A 14,678-nucleotide genomic window follows, 5' to 3' on the forward strand; every position below is an offset into this window, starting at 1 on the left:
AAAAAGTTAAGTACTAGTTCACACCAAAAGGGTGTGAACACGCAATTGATCCACACTAAAGGTAAAGGGATCCAGGTGAGTAACAGGAAAAGGTAGCAAGAGACACAAGGTCTTCACAAGTTATCTGTTTTTCCCCAGATAGATATAATCAGGTGCGGAAAGAGTAGAGAAATATATAAACAGCATGGCCATTCCAGACAACCACAGAAAACAGAAGAAAAAGGTGAGCAATTATTTTCGTGTTCATAATGTCAAAAGAAGTGTTATGATAGAGGTATGCAAGCATTAGAATAGGCAAAACATTAATGGGAACAACAAAGGTGGAGGCACGTAATAAGAATTGGTGCCATAGTCTTAGAAGACAGGGGTAGGCTAGATCAAGTTAGACAGGGACTGTATGAAGCGAAATGCCTCTGTTTTATCTCCTTAGGATGAACACAAAGCACAAGCATAGACCATGGTCCAACTAATGAAAAAAAAAGAATAGGAAGAATGGCTGCTAAGCTGAGGAAGTATGTGGAGCTAACCAGGAAGAATGGCTGCTTAGCTGAAGAAGAATTTACTGCTAACTTGGAAGAATACAGCTAAGCTGAACAAAGAATCCAGCCGAAACTAAGTATCCCTGTGGGGTGGTTTGGGAATTAGTTGTTTATGTGCACCAACGAATAGGGGAGGATGACCCAGAGAGTATTTTTTGATGGCAGAAAGAGAGGAAGGGGGTTAAAGTCGGGAACAAAACCCGGCCCCTTGCAAATGCCTGGATGACTTTTGACTTTATTTAGACTTTCTACAGACAACGGGAATCCCCAAGGACATTTCTGTTATCTACTACGGACGTGCCTAGAAGTCCAGGAAAAGAGAAGACGTCCTTCTTTAATTGTTTTGTCTCCTTAGGGTTGCATGTGGCACCCGGAAGGGGAAAATGCGTCCCATGATGAAAATGATCTATTAAGTGGTATTGAAAAAAAAAATCATTGTCTAAGCCAGCTGACACAGTGCTAGGAATGGGGGGGTATTTTATTATGGTGTAAAAATGACCCACAAAAGGGAAATGTTTAAAAGGAAATGTTGTTTAGCTTGTCTAGGAGGCAGGGGTGTCAAAAAAGAGAGAATGTCTCAATTTTAGGGAATAAAGTTTAATAGCCAATGCAAAAAGAGGTTTTAAGGAAATGGGTTGGTAGGAAATGTGTTAGATAAGTAGAGATCCGGTTATTTTACAAAAGAAACTCATTCCGTTTTATATTACAGGTATACGTCGAGGGACCTGTATGCCTTGGAAAATTGACGTTGAACCGCATGAGGTGAGAGGGAGGTCGTAGAGGAATCCAGTGAAAGCCTGACGCTGAATTATGTCTGCAAAAGAAACTCCCCCAACCCTGCATCCCCATGCTGAACCGTCCCCTCTTGTGAACCTATCGAACAATGACCCATTTGAAAGAGAAACACTCTGGGGAAAAAGTGAAGTTCATGTGAAAAGGAAAAAAAATGGACTTCTGGTCTGAGCATCAAAATAACCTGGGAGACCGACTGTGAAAACAGCACAATGGAAAAGAAAAGGCGACAGGACACAGACGGTCCACTACCGCCAAACTCATGACAACTACAACGGAAGATACAGAAAGGGAAAGAGTGTGGACAAGAGGAAAGGACGAAGTGAAATGATATTCATGGGCAGGAGAAGATGATCAAGGAGAGATTGTACTTTGTTGGGGTGGGAGTGGCAGACAAGGTGTGACATACGAGGAGACAATGGGCTAATGGGTTACCTCAAAGCTTGACCAAACCTCTTGAGTCTCACAATGGCTGTGAATAATCCAAGGCATACAGTTAGATTAAAGGCACACAGTTACAGGAAGTAGGGCTTACATGGAACGAGATGACGCACATGTTTGTTTTTAGTATGACAATACGTTAGTATATGCCACATTATAAGATCGTGTTAAGAAATGTTTAGATAAATGTTAAGGTGAATGGAAATAGAATATGGTTTAAAGTTGTTGGTTTACAAACAACTGAACTTTAAAGACGAGTGAGTGTAATTGAGGTCCCAACCTATATATATATATTGAATCAACAGCTGAATGAAGTGGAGACCCACCCCACTTAAACCCAACCAGAGAAATTCAAAGAGACTTATGTGGTGTACAATTATGCGAAAATGTTTTTTTGTAATGTTACAACATACTAGTATTCATAGGCATTGTGTTTATAATGTCAAAAATGGCATTACCATGAGGTAAAAAGGTGGCAAAGCACTGAATGTACAATAAGATATTCTGTACACAGATAGAAAATCGCATGCATGTAACCAAAATGTGGCTTGAACAAGAAGAACTGAGGAGCTCAAAGTGTGTAACAATGAGATAATTTTAAAAGTTGAGACGTTCAGGGACATCAAGCCTTCAGAAACTTGATTAAGGGGCAGAAACCAGACAGGCCTGGTCTAAACCCGTATCTGAAAAATTCAGCTGCACTAGTTATAAGTTGAACCGAGCACCGAAGCAGAGTTAGGAATGCATGTTAGAGCGTATTTCATTTTTGAAGGTTTTAGTCCAATTAAAATTAATTGCCCAATGAGCTAATGTAACAATGTAGTTGCTTAAGACTGTGCAGGGAGAGGTGGGTGCATTTTGCTCCCTCCCATTTTGCTATAAATGAGCTCTGTGTAATTCTGGGAGGAGGTTCTTTTTGAGGCAGGGAACTTGTCCACAACAGATAGGGCTGTGCTGTGTCAGCTATGATGAAATAAACCCTTATGAACTTATCACTCTCTGTGCTGATCCATTTGAGTGGTCCCTATTGAATTATGTTGGAGAATGTGAATCCTGCACCCCAACCTCCTCAAGGTGCAGCTATCTTATTTTACAGGTACTAGAGGGTGTGCACTGACCTATGGGCCCGTCAGAAGACTGCGCCCTCCTGTACATGGTTATACAGTACGTAGATGACATATTGATTTGCAGCAAGACAGAGGAACAGTGCAGAAATGACTCAGTACGCATGTTGACGGTACTCACAGAAAAGGGGTGCAAGGTAGACAAAGCTAAGCTACAATATTGCCATACAGAAGTGTTATACATTGGACAGATGATATCACAAAATTGCAGAATAGTAACACAGAAAGGGCAGAGGCAATAGGCAGGACAGCAAAGCCTACAACAGTCAGACAAATGCAGCAGTTCCTAGAACTATGTAATTAATAAAGGGCATGGGTGTTCGACTACGGCATTTACACTAGGCCCCTACTGAGCACACTGAAAGAAGCACAAAGAGGAGAGAAAACATTACAATGACCAACAGAAATTAGTGAGTCATTTGATGTGCTGAAGGAAGCAATATGCACAGCTCCAGTGTTAGGGATCCCAGATTATGAAAAGGAATTTTTCCTATTCTCACACTCAGATGAAGTGGTTAGACTGCAGTACTGATAGAGAAGATGAGCATGGGGCAAAAGCGTCTAGAATACTACAGTGGGAAATTATACCCAGTCATGAGAGGACACTATGCATGCGAACAAACATATGCTGCAGCCACACTCACAGTGGACAAGTCAGCGAGTATTACCATGGGATGTAGCATCAATATCTACGTGGAGTATGCTCTCTTTGCAATACAGGAATGACCGAAGAGCACACTGGTAACACAGAGAGCTTCATGGTACGGGGTGTTACTTTAAACCCAGCTCACACACCTGCTGTCCCATTACTCAATATAAGCAGCAGAATTAGTGGCCCTAATATTGGCATTGGAGCCCAGCAGGAAGAAGGAAGTGACAATTTATTTGGATTCAGCCTATGTGACATCCACAGTACATTCTGGGCTGTCACGTTGGATGAGGAGGGGCTTCAGGTGTGCTGATTGGTCACCTGTGCAGCACACACTACTATTGGGCAGATTGATAGCAGTCATAGATCTCCCAGAGGGAATAGCAATAGTGAAGTGCCAAGCACACACGAAAGGTGAGGATCCCATCTCCAGGGGGAGCGAAGCAGCAGACGCGGAAGCAAAATGTGCTGCCTATTTTGGGGACATCGGAGAAATGGAGGCCTCAGACCCACGCGTGTGATTATGCAAGAACTATGATACTAAAAGAAGGGTACAACACATTACCAGTGACACAGATTATGGAGCTACAGGGAGATGCACCCAGGGAAGAAAAAGAGCTGTGGATACAGACGAGATGTACACTGTCTCTGACAGATGCCCTATGGTGGCAAAACAGTACAGTGAAGGTGGTAATTCCATTTGCATTATTGCATACTGCACTGACACAATTGCTCTATCTGACCCATAAAGGGAAGGAGATGATTGCTGCTCATATTGCAGAAACATGCTTCTGTCTTAAACTGGCAGAACACGTGGCCGAATTCATGACAAATTGTCTAGTGTGAAAACAATATATTGCAGGTCATACATCGAGGGTAATGAGCCATACATCACCCAGTGGGTCCATTCCAACACCTGTACGTCGACTATGTTGACATGTACCAAGTTTGCCAAGGGTACCCCTAGATGATAGTGGTTGTGTGTCCATTTTCCTGCTGGATCGAGGCCAGTCCATGTTTCCATCCTGATACCCTAAAAGCGGCAAAATTCCTGGTCTGGGAGATATTCCCACAACGAGTTTACAACTTCCTTGATTTCTGTGTGCTATGTGTGTATGTGAGGTCATGTGGTCTGACAACGGCCCTCACTTCGCAAATGAGGTGTTACAGCGCATTACAAACTTGTTAGGAATCGAACACATATTCTCCAGTGCCTATCACCTGCCAGCGAAAGGGCTGTGTTAGGGCCTCAACAGCTTGCTTAAGGAAGCTATAGCCAAAACTAAAAGACACTAAACAAAAACTGCCTCCATTGCCTTGCCCTGGCCTTGTTTGCACTGTGCAATATGCCCCTCTGTGACCACCATTTAACCTCACAAGACGTGGTGACAGGATGGTGCATGTGACTTCCCCTGGCTCCTCCCACTAGGGCAATCAAAAATGCTGAAAGTGTATCAGATGTGTTGGGTCAAGAAATGTATGAGTATACAACTTCTTTAATTGCTAGTGCCTCATTTTTTCGGGCCAGCTGCAAAGACAACAGGAGGGACGTGAAGCCGGAGACAAGAGTGACAGCACTGAAACCAATGAGCACTTACTTAAGCAGCTACCTTTGTACCCAGGGAATAAGGTACTTTTGTGAAATTGTACCCACAAATGGGATGCCCTGCGGTTTACAGGACTGCATGGGGTTGAACTGATAACTGAGCGAGCTGTCAAATTGGTTGGGAAGAATACTTAGAATCACCTCAGTGACATCAAACCCTACAAAGCAGTGCCCTCTCCTAGCACTGACATCGATAGGGCCAACAATCTACAACCAGAAGAGCAAAACAGGTATCTGGAGCCAGCACTGCCCAGCAGAGGACACCCAATGGTTTCTCGCTCACGGGCAAGAGAGTTAGTCCAAGAACTTCCTACACATCCGGAGTGAGGGTACAATGACTGTTTATTTGATTTCCGCACATATTCATTGTGAAAGTGCGACTGTTTTTATTGCAGTTCTTCCATGCTTCCCACTGATCCCCATCCTGAAATCTTACAAGGCCAATTTGTCCAATTTGTTAGAAGATCAAACTGAATGGAGATGTCACCCTAATGTGTATTTCTGTGTCTTCATAGCATATCTGGCCCAAGTTTACCCACATGGTCCGGAGGGCATGAACTAATACAATACTAATCCAATAACGCTTGTTTTGCGCATTTTAGTCGGGCAACTGATATCTTCAAATTCCACCAGGATCCAATCAGCACAGGTAATGGAGAAGGCTATTTAAAAAGTGCTTATTTTGTCTTGTCAGTTATTTCCAAGTGGTGTTTTAGCTTTCATGTTTTGGCAAATATCCCTTGTTGCTAGTGTTACAGCTGTATCCAATACTAACATCACCCAACTTCAGCAGGTGTAATGACCATGTCCTGTGGACAGGGAAGCATTGCAAGTACAATAAAGAGAGGAAAGCACAGTGCTGATACAGGCATGGGAGGGGTGGAGCTATATCTCACTGACACTGCTAGAGTGTCCAACAACATGTGGTACAAGCACATAACCAAAGTAGGTAAAGAAACCACTGGGGAGAGCTGTTATGTCTGCTCACTAATCTCTTATGCCACGAGTGCCTCCAGAACGTTTATAGCAACTGAAATACCAGCAACAAGAGCACAATGCCTTATGTACTGAGGAAGATTCCAAGGAAAAACAGCAACATTGAGATGGATGTCCAAGGCAACATTTCCCTATTAAGACAGTTATATAAACTTGACTTGATGAACAATTACTGTCGACTAGACCAGGCCATACAATACATAACTGACGGCCCACAGAAAGGAGAGACAAAAACAATAACACTGTAGGAATTGCCCTGCCCAAAGAGGTGGGTCAAGGAAAGAGGAGGAGAACCAGGATGTTGGGAAAGGCCACAAATGATTGTGTATGGCCAAGTGTACACAACGGAAGGGTGGAAGGAGGGAGTAGTAGGTAGAAGGGCACACACCCTGGTACAAGTCCCGGTAAACACAGTACAAGGAGAAAATGACAAGTGCCTGAAAGAATGGAATGTGAGCACCAAGTTACTGACCTGTGTGGACAATGAAGATGGACCAATGGCCATAATACCACTGAAGAAACCAGCATTATGTTACAAGAATGACCGTGCAGTAAAGGTTGGAGAACACACAGAGTGCAGGTACACAGAAAAGCATCCAGCAATGAAGATTGGGACAGCAGTGTTAATGGATCACTATAGGGCGTGCGCATCCAAGGCATACGAGAAGCTACCACCCAACTGGTGGAGTTTTCTTGTTGGTGCACATCAATATGCCAGAACTGGTGGTGCCGCAGAAGGATATCAAGATAGACGACTTCCGAAAGATCGATACTAACAAGAGAAAGAACAGAACAGTAGAATTGGAGGAAAGGGGAAGAAAGAAACAGTCAGTACCGAGTAGAGTGAGTCAGAAGCATTACCAGACAATGTACCACCTGAGCACAGGTTGTTCAGTAGGACAGAGATGTTCTTTGCGTCAGTACATCCAGCAGTACAGCCATAGGCAAACACAAAATGGTTGCAGATAACAAAATGGGAGCTGATGCAGACAATAAACTCTACAGTAAATGGTTTCAAAGCAATAGAAGAAGAGCTCCGAGCAGTAAGGTTAATGGCTCTACAGAACAGATATGTTCTAGAACTTCTCACAGCAATGGAAGGAGGAGTTTGTGCCAAGATTGGGAGTTCCTTCTGCATGTTCGTGCCTGCAAATGATGGAGAGAATGGCACACTGACAGAAGCAGTGACAATATTATCAAAAATGCATGCCAAAATGGAGAAGGAAGCCAAAGGAACAGGAAAAGACCACAGCTGGTGGTCATACACATGGTCATGGATGCCAACATGGTTAGTGGATGGACAGAAAGTACTATTGGGGCACTAATACTAGTACTATTGGGACTATGTGTGATCAAGATCTGCATTACACAATGTTGCAAAACTACTGAGAAGACAATAGGGATGAACGTGTTAGTAGACGTCAACGAATAAAAGGACAAGATACTGGAAGAAAGAAATAACATGAGAGCAAAAATAAAGGAGTGCCCACTGTTCCAGACTAAGATGATAACATTCGACAAACCCTTTGACAACAACAGATACTGGATGAAGTGGGTATGGTGCAACCCGAAGAGGACTGCAGTTACATAACCTGCAGTTTCAATGACCATGCAAATTACTATGGACATCTTGTAGGAGTAAGAAAGATATGACTACCAAAAGCAAGGGTGTGTACTGTGTTTACCGGGACTTGTACCAGGGTGTGTGCCTTGCTACCTACTACTCCCTCCTTCCACCCTTCCACTGTGTACACTTGGCCATACACAATCATTTGTGGTCTTTCCCAACATCCTGGTTCTCCTCCTATTTCCTTGACCCCCATCTTCGGGCAGGGCAATTCCTTCAGAGTTATTGTTTTTCTCTCTCCTTTCGGTGAGCCATCAGTTATGTATTGTATGGTCTGGTTGACAAAGTATGGTGGTTTGGTTGACAAGTCAACCAGAAGTAGGACTGAAGAGAAGGTCCCTGGAATGCTCCTCCTCATTCACATGAACATGACGGGCCGAAGAGTTAAAAATGCATGAAGCCACTCACTATGTGGACAGCCCCCAGGGGGGCCAGTGACATCCACATTTTCAGAACGATACTCCCTTAGACAGCCATTCAAACCTTATCCAGTGAATGTGTTTATGAATACAGGTGCTTCAACATTGGTCGTTGATCCAAATGCCTCGATGGATGAAGTTGACTAATGCCGAGAAAACATGGTGCTGGCATCACTAGTGACACCACGGCATAGCAACGTTAGTCAGGAAGTAAACTTGCAGCCATGCACGAAGTTACATGCACATACACGCGCACACATGAAAAACATGCTTACACATTTCTGTAGATAGAGGACAGATAGATATGCATTCTGTCAAAAGTTTTTTTATTTTTCTCATTAGCCAAGTGCAGAAACGCTGAATGCAAGGCAAAGAAGATATGCAGAGCAAGCTTGCATGTGCGTGTTGCAGCTAATCCTTTGGATCCCCAGGATCATGTAAGGAGTATGGAAGGACCAACTACGACTAACCTATGAGAGATGTCGCATGGTGTAGATATGTAAAGAAACTGTAGACTAACTGTAAGTGAATTTACATGAAGGCAGAGGCCTCGACGAGGCCAAGCAGAATTGGACTGCACAAAGCCAAGCCTCACAGCCAAGCTCAGAGCCAAACAGCACATTCCAAACCTAAAACGACAAGGAGCGATTTGCATAAAAACAGAATAAATCCTCATAAATTGCAGGCCATAGGGCTCGATTTTGCAGTCTTCAACCATGTGGAACAAAACAAAGGGGGGTCTGGGAATCTCTCTACCAGCAAGAACACAGCCTAATGACCTGTTCTTGGGTGAATAACCCCTGGGAGAGACTCTACCAAGTCTTTAGCTCACTGTCCTTTTCACAGAGAAGAAATTTCCCTGCATATCAGCCTTTGTCCTGCCCAGGGGCAGTCCAGCGCCGAAATGCTAGGCAATTCTCCTCTGAACAAGAGTACCATCAGTAACGCCATACACGTGTTTCAGCCTTGTTGGGCATCATCAGTGAGGTGAAACTGTTGCCTCTCTAAGAACAGTTAGCAAGGGGTCCACGTCTGGATCGCCCTGTTAACTTAGGTTGAAACCCAAAGTTAATTTATTCAAAACAAAGGGGGGTCTGGGAATCTCTCTACCAGCACGAACACAGCCTAATGACCTGTTCTTGGGTGAATAAACCCTGGGAGAGACTCTACCAAGTCTTTAGCTCACTGTCCTTTTCACAGAGAAGAAATTTCCCTGCATATCAGCCTTTGTCCTGCCCAGGGGCAGTCCAGCGCCGAAATGCTAGGCAATTCTCCTCTGAACAAGAGTACCATCAGTAACCCCATACACGTGTTTCAGCCTTGTTGGGCATCATCAGTGAGGTGAAACTGTTGCCTCTCTAAGAACAGTGAGCAAGGGGTCCATGTCTGGATCGCCCTGTTAACTAGGCTGAAACAGGTGTATGGGGTTACTGATGGTACTCTTGTTCAGAGGAGAATTGGCTAGCATTTCAGCGCTGGAATGCCCCTGGGCAGGACAAAGGCTGATATGCGGGGATATTTCTTCTCTGTGAAAAGGACAGTGAGCTAAAGACTTGGTAGAGTCTCTCCCAGGGGTTATTCACCCAAGAACAGGTCATTGGGCTGTGTTTGTGCTGGTAGAGAGATTCCCAGACCCCCCTTTGTTTGCATACATTAACTTTGGGTTTCACCCTAAGTTAACAGGGCAATCCAGACGTGGACCCCTTGCTCAGTGTTCTTAGAGAGGCAACAGTTTCACCTCACTGATGATGCCCAAAAAGGCTAAAACACGTGTATGGGGTTACTGATGGTACTCTTGTTCAGAGGAGAATTGCCTAGCATTTCGGCGCTGGACTGCCCCTGGGCAGGACAAAGGCTGATATGCGGGGAAATTTCTTCTCTGTGAAAAGGACAGTGAGCTAAAGACTTGGTAGAGTCTCTCCCAGGGGTTATTCACCCAAGAACAGGTCATTGGGCTGTGTTCGTGCTGGTAGAGAGATTCCCAGACCCCCCTTTGTTTGCATACATTAACTTTGGGTTTCACCCTAAGTTAACAGGGCAATCCAGACGTGGACCCCTTGCTCACTGTTCTTAGAGAGGCAACAGTTTCACCTCACTGATGATGCCCAACAAGGCTGAAACACGTGTATGGGGTTACAGATGGTACTCTTGTTCAGAGGAGAATTGCCTAGCATTTCGGCGCTGGACTGCCCCTGGGCAGGACAAAGGCTGATATGCGGGGAAATGTCTTCTTTGTGAAAAGGACAGTGAGCTAAAGACTTGGTAGAGTCTCTCCCAGGGGTTATTCACCCAAGAACAGGTCATTGGGCTGTGTTCGTGCTGGTAGAGAGATTCCCAGACCCCCCTTTGTTTTCAACCATGTGGTACAGCCGATCCAGACAGACGAGCAGTTCTCAGCAACACCGACATGAAGTGAAATATGGAATCTTTAACACGGTTGCAACATTGAGGGCACTCTCACAGGCAGAAGTGGTAATACTAACAGCTACATTGGGAACAAATAGTCATTCTCATGACCTTGAAGAGGAGCACAGAGTGCTAAGAACAGAGCTGTGTCTCAGGCCTGGGGAGACCAGTTCCAGCCAATCAGGGAACAGAAATCCAGGGGTGGATGGCAGAGGGCAAGGGCCAATGGTAATTCTGCGACCCGTCAACAATGTAATAGATAGCTTCTTGGGGAAGGGTCGGGCCAGCCACCTGAGATGAGAGGACCAATGAAACCATATCTATAGGGTTCTATCCATAAGGGCTACAACTCCAATCAACTAATCAGAAGGACTTGCAGGTTTTTTTGGGGAAGGGCCCATGTTGTGACATATTGAGGGAATGAAATTCCCTGACACAGGCTCTGGAACAATTATTCTGGGAATTTTTGAATGTCCTGTATGATCCCTGTTGGTTTGTTTAATAAACAACAGTTTCAACTTGCCCTTGGCTGAGTCCTTCATTTGTATACTGGGGGAGGTTTCTTGGGCCTTGGGAGCAGAGACCATGAGCTTGTAGTAACCTCCAGTCCTCTGGCATACCTTAGCAAACAAGGCATTTTAAGAACTAACAATATACACCATGCTAACGTGTGTGATGAATTAACTCCTGCGGTACCAGTGGTCCAGGGATCAATATCGGTTTCTAAACCATCAATCAGCCCCACAACTCTAGTACACCAGAAAATTATAAATCTACTTTCCAATTTTAGAAATGTGCAAGGAACGGCAGGCTTATCTCCAAAATGTTGTGGTTTGATGGTTAGTTGTAACAGAGTGAAAATGCAATTATTACCCAATGATAAAAGGTACTGTCCAGTCAAAGTTGTATAAAAATATCAACTTTATTATTACAAAAGACAGTTATAGCTCACTATGAAATACAACCAACCCTTTAAAGGAATGCAGAGAATAGACTGTTTCAAAGAAGGAAAAGGGATGCACTCTGGAAACTGACAGGAGGGAAGTCGCTATAGTCAATAATTGCAAAAGTTGACAGATACTTGGTTTCAAAACAAAGGGAGATATGGGTCATAAAAAACAAATGTCACTAGGGGCTTTCGGAGAAGGACCGGTCGACAGAACCACAATGTACCTGATGCTGTAGGAGTTACAGGTGCATGACAAGGTCGAGGCGGATTCAGGGCACTTTGCAGCTTCTGCAACAGACCTCAAGAGGGGAGACAGCTGTGGGTATCAGGTGCCAGGCAGTTCGTCAAGCTAAGGTGGATGGAAAGCTGCAGGCTGGCTTACATGGCGGCTCTAGTCCAGGAATCATTCTCTCAGTGCTGGTCAGTGGTTCTAAAGCAATGATCGAGGTGTCTCGGGTGGCTTTAGTGACTGCAGCATAACAACAGTCAGCGGTGCAGTCGGCTGTAGCTTGAGAGTCTTGAATGTCTCAAAAATATCCTTTAACGTGGATGTTGGTAGGTGCTTGTTGCTGAACTCCTAGCTTCTTCACTGGGCTTGTGTCATCCTTTAAGGCAGATGGCCCAAAGCTGAGGAGAGTGTTGCAGGCAGCAGCCTTGCCCTTGGTTTGGTTTGGAGACTCTCTGGCACTTCCAACCTAGGATGATTGTTACAGAATCTAGTAGGGCACACTGTGGGCTGGCTGGGAACCAGTTCTGGAACTGCTGGAGGGTTCTCTGGATTTGTAGCTCTCTCTGTTTCCTGGAGATGTTAGGGGGGATCTTGCTTCCCTCTTAGAGGTCCTGGCCTTTCCTCACTGGCAGAGGATGTAAGGCAGACTGTACCTCTAGCCATGGTCCAATGATGAATTCTTCCTTCTACTTCTGGTGAAGCCTTCAGATGATCTGTCAAAAGAGGGGCTCAGCCCACTTTTTAAACCAACTTGACCACAGGGATTGGTAAAGGCTAAGCCTATCTTAATCAATCTTGGGTCAACAACAACAATATCCAGTATGCGTGAAGTCATAACCAGAGTGCTATGCAACAGAAAAGGTAAAGGGATGAAAACATCTACTACTAAGTTCCACCCATCTTCCTGTCTGTTGTGGATCAAAGGGTGCCTATGGTTAATGGAGCTCTTTGTGGTTCCTGATTAAAGTGGCAGGTCTCACTTGAAGCTGCAGCGAGACCAGACTTTCTGGCTCTGTAAATCCTCATACTCATACCTTCTGAATGTGGTCTCCTTGCAGCAATGACTACTGTAAACATGCAGTCATTTCATTGACATTTCACTGTCAATCGACACTGAGGGCAGTAGCTGGCATCAGGTTGACACAGTGCATATGAAAGAGTGTTGGGGTTTCCTGTCTCTTTTGCTAGCCTCTGCAGCCAGGCCCCATGTGGGCCCATTTGAATGAAACTCTGATTAGTATGTGAATGCTATCCAGCTCCAGGGCTTGACAAACAGACAGTGTGGATTCATGGAGGCTTTGTTAGTTTATTAGGCTGGTCATGGCAGGGGGAATATTTGGCCCTCCCACTTCTGAGATGAGATGGTGTATTCCTGGCTGTCATATCCCTACTAAATATGACAGGGGGGACTGTGCCTGTAGTCTGTGTCCATACAAGGTACACTGGTCTATGAGTATGTTGTGCGTTGAGCATAGGAAAATGTTTTCAGATTAGCCCCTCACATTTTTCGGAGGCAGATCCAACATCCTTCAATTTCATTTAAAATGTCAAAGGCAGCATGACTGTGGACTTCTTTAAAGCTTGGCTTAAACTTCACTTACTTGTCAAAGAAGGAGTTCCCATTGCCTACTCCGCCATCCCCATTGATGGATGACATTAAGGGATTCTTAATAGGAAAGGAAAATCAGATTTTAAAAGGGAAACACTTTCACTGGCAAACTTGCTTTTGTTAGCAAAATGATTTGTTCCACTGCAACTATATTTTAGTGGTTAGATATTTAAAGAAAGACACGGTATGCAAGGAGGTTAATTTGCAAGCTTAACCTATTCATGCCATGTTCATCTCTATGGGAAATGTATTTATTTATTTAAAATGGTACTAAGGACTTACACACGGACTGAAATCATTTGGAAAGAATTGCGGTAACACATGGAGCCTAACACGGATTCTTCTAAGGCCAGGATGCACGCAGGATTCTGACAACTTAAGAAGTTACTAGAGTATTTATAGGATTTTTATGGGGTCGGACAGAATGCAAGGTAACAGAGCGGTGTGTGCAACTTTTTGGTTACTGGGGAGGCTAATACAAAATGCACTTCAATTGGGTAGTTTGGACAGCTAACCGGGTCTCTGGACCGCGGGACAAGGATCTGGTCACTGCACAGCGGCTGGACTCTCCTTTAAGGGAACAGTGGGGCAACCAGGGTCTGGTCACAGTGGGCAGTGGGTTAATCAGCTCAGCAAGGACAGGTCTGGTCACTGGATTCTCCCAAAGGGATCTTCAGCCTTTCCTCCTTTCTCCCTGAATTGTTGGGATTTGTGAAGGGTTTAATTCTGGATAAGTGGTTCTGCCTGGATATGAGGTTCTGCCTGGATCTGGATCAGCTACCTCTGGCCTGGCTCTGGAGTCTGGAGTCTTGCAGGGTGAATGTGGAATGTCTGGATCTCTGGATGTTGACGGTTGGATTTTCGAATGTCCTTACCCTCCCTATGTCTCCTTCTTTTATAAGCAGGATGACATCAGAGGATGTTTACTATGTGGGCGGAAATAACCTGAACATACCTCTAAGATGGGATAGGTCAGGCTGTGGATGTCGCCGCCTCTCTGTGAGCAGATTGGACCCAGGGAAGTGACATCATTTTTAATGTGGGTGTTTTATGATGTGCTTTGTTCCACCACAGTTACTTTTGCTAAAAATCAGTTATGAAATAAAAACCCTTATATTTACAATTGTTATCCTTCTGAAAATCAGATGGGCAGACCCCATATGTTACAAGGAATATGCCATTCCAAACCCCATGTCTGTGTGATGCTGTTTAGTCCTTCTGGCAATCTTTCACCATTTCTATGGAAAATATTTCACCTAAAATTCTAAAAATGGCTACACATAAGTCTATCA

Source organism: Ambystoma mexicanum, chromosome 1p (genome assembly GCF_040938575.1).
Source record: "Ambystoma mexicanum isolate Mex_15411 chromosome 1p, UKY_AmexF1_1, whole genome shotgun sequence".
NCBI classification, from domain to species: domain Eukaryota; kingdom Metazoa; phylum Chordata; class Amphibia; order Caudata; family Ambystomatidae; genus Ambystoma; species Ambystoma mexicanum.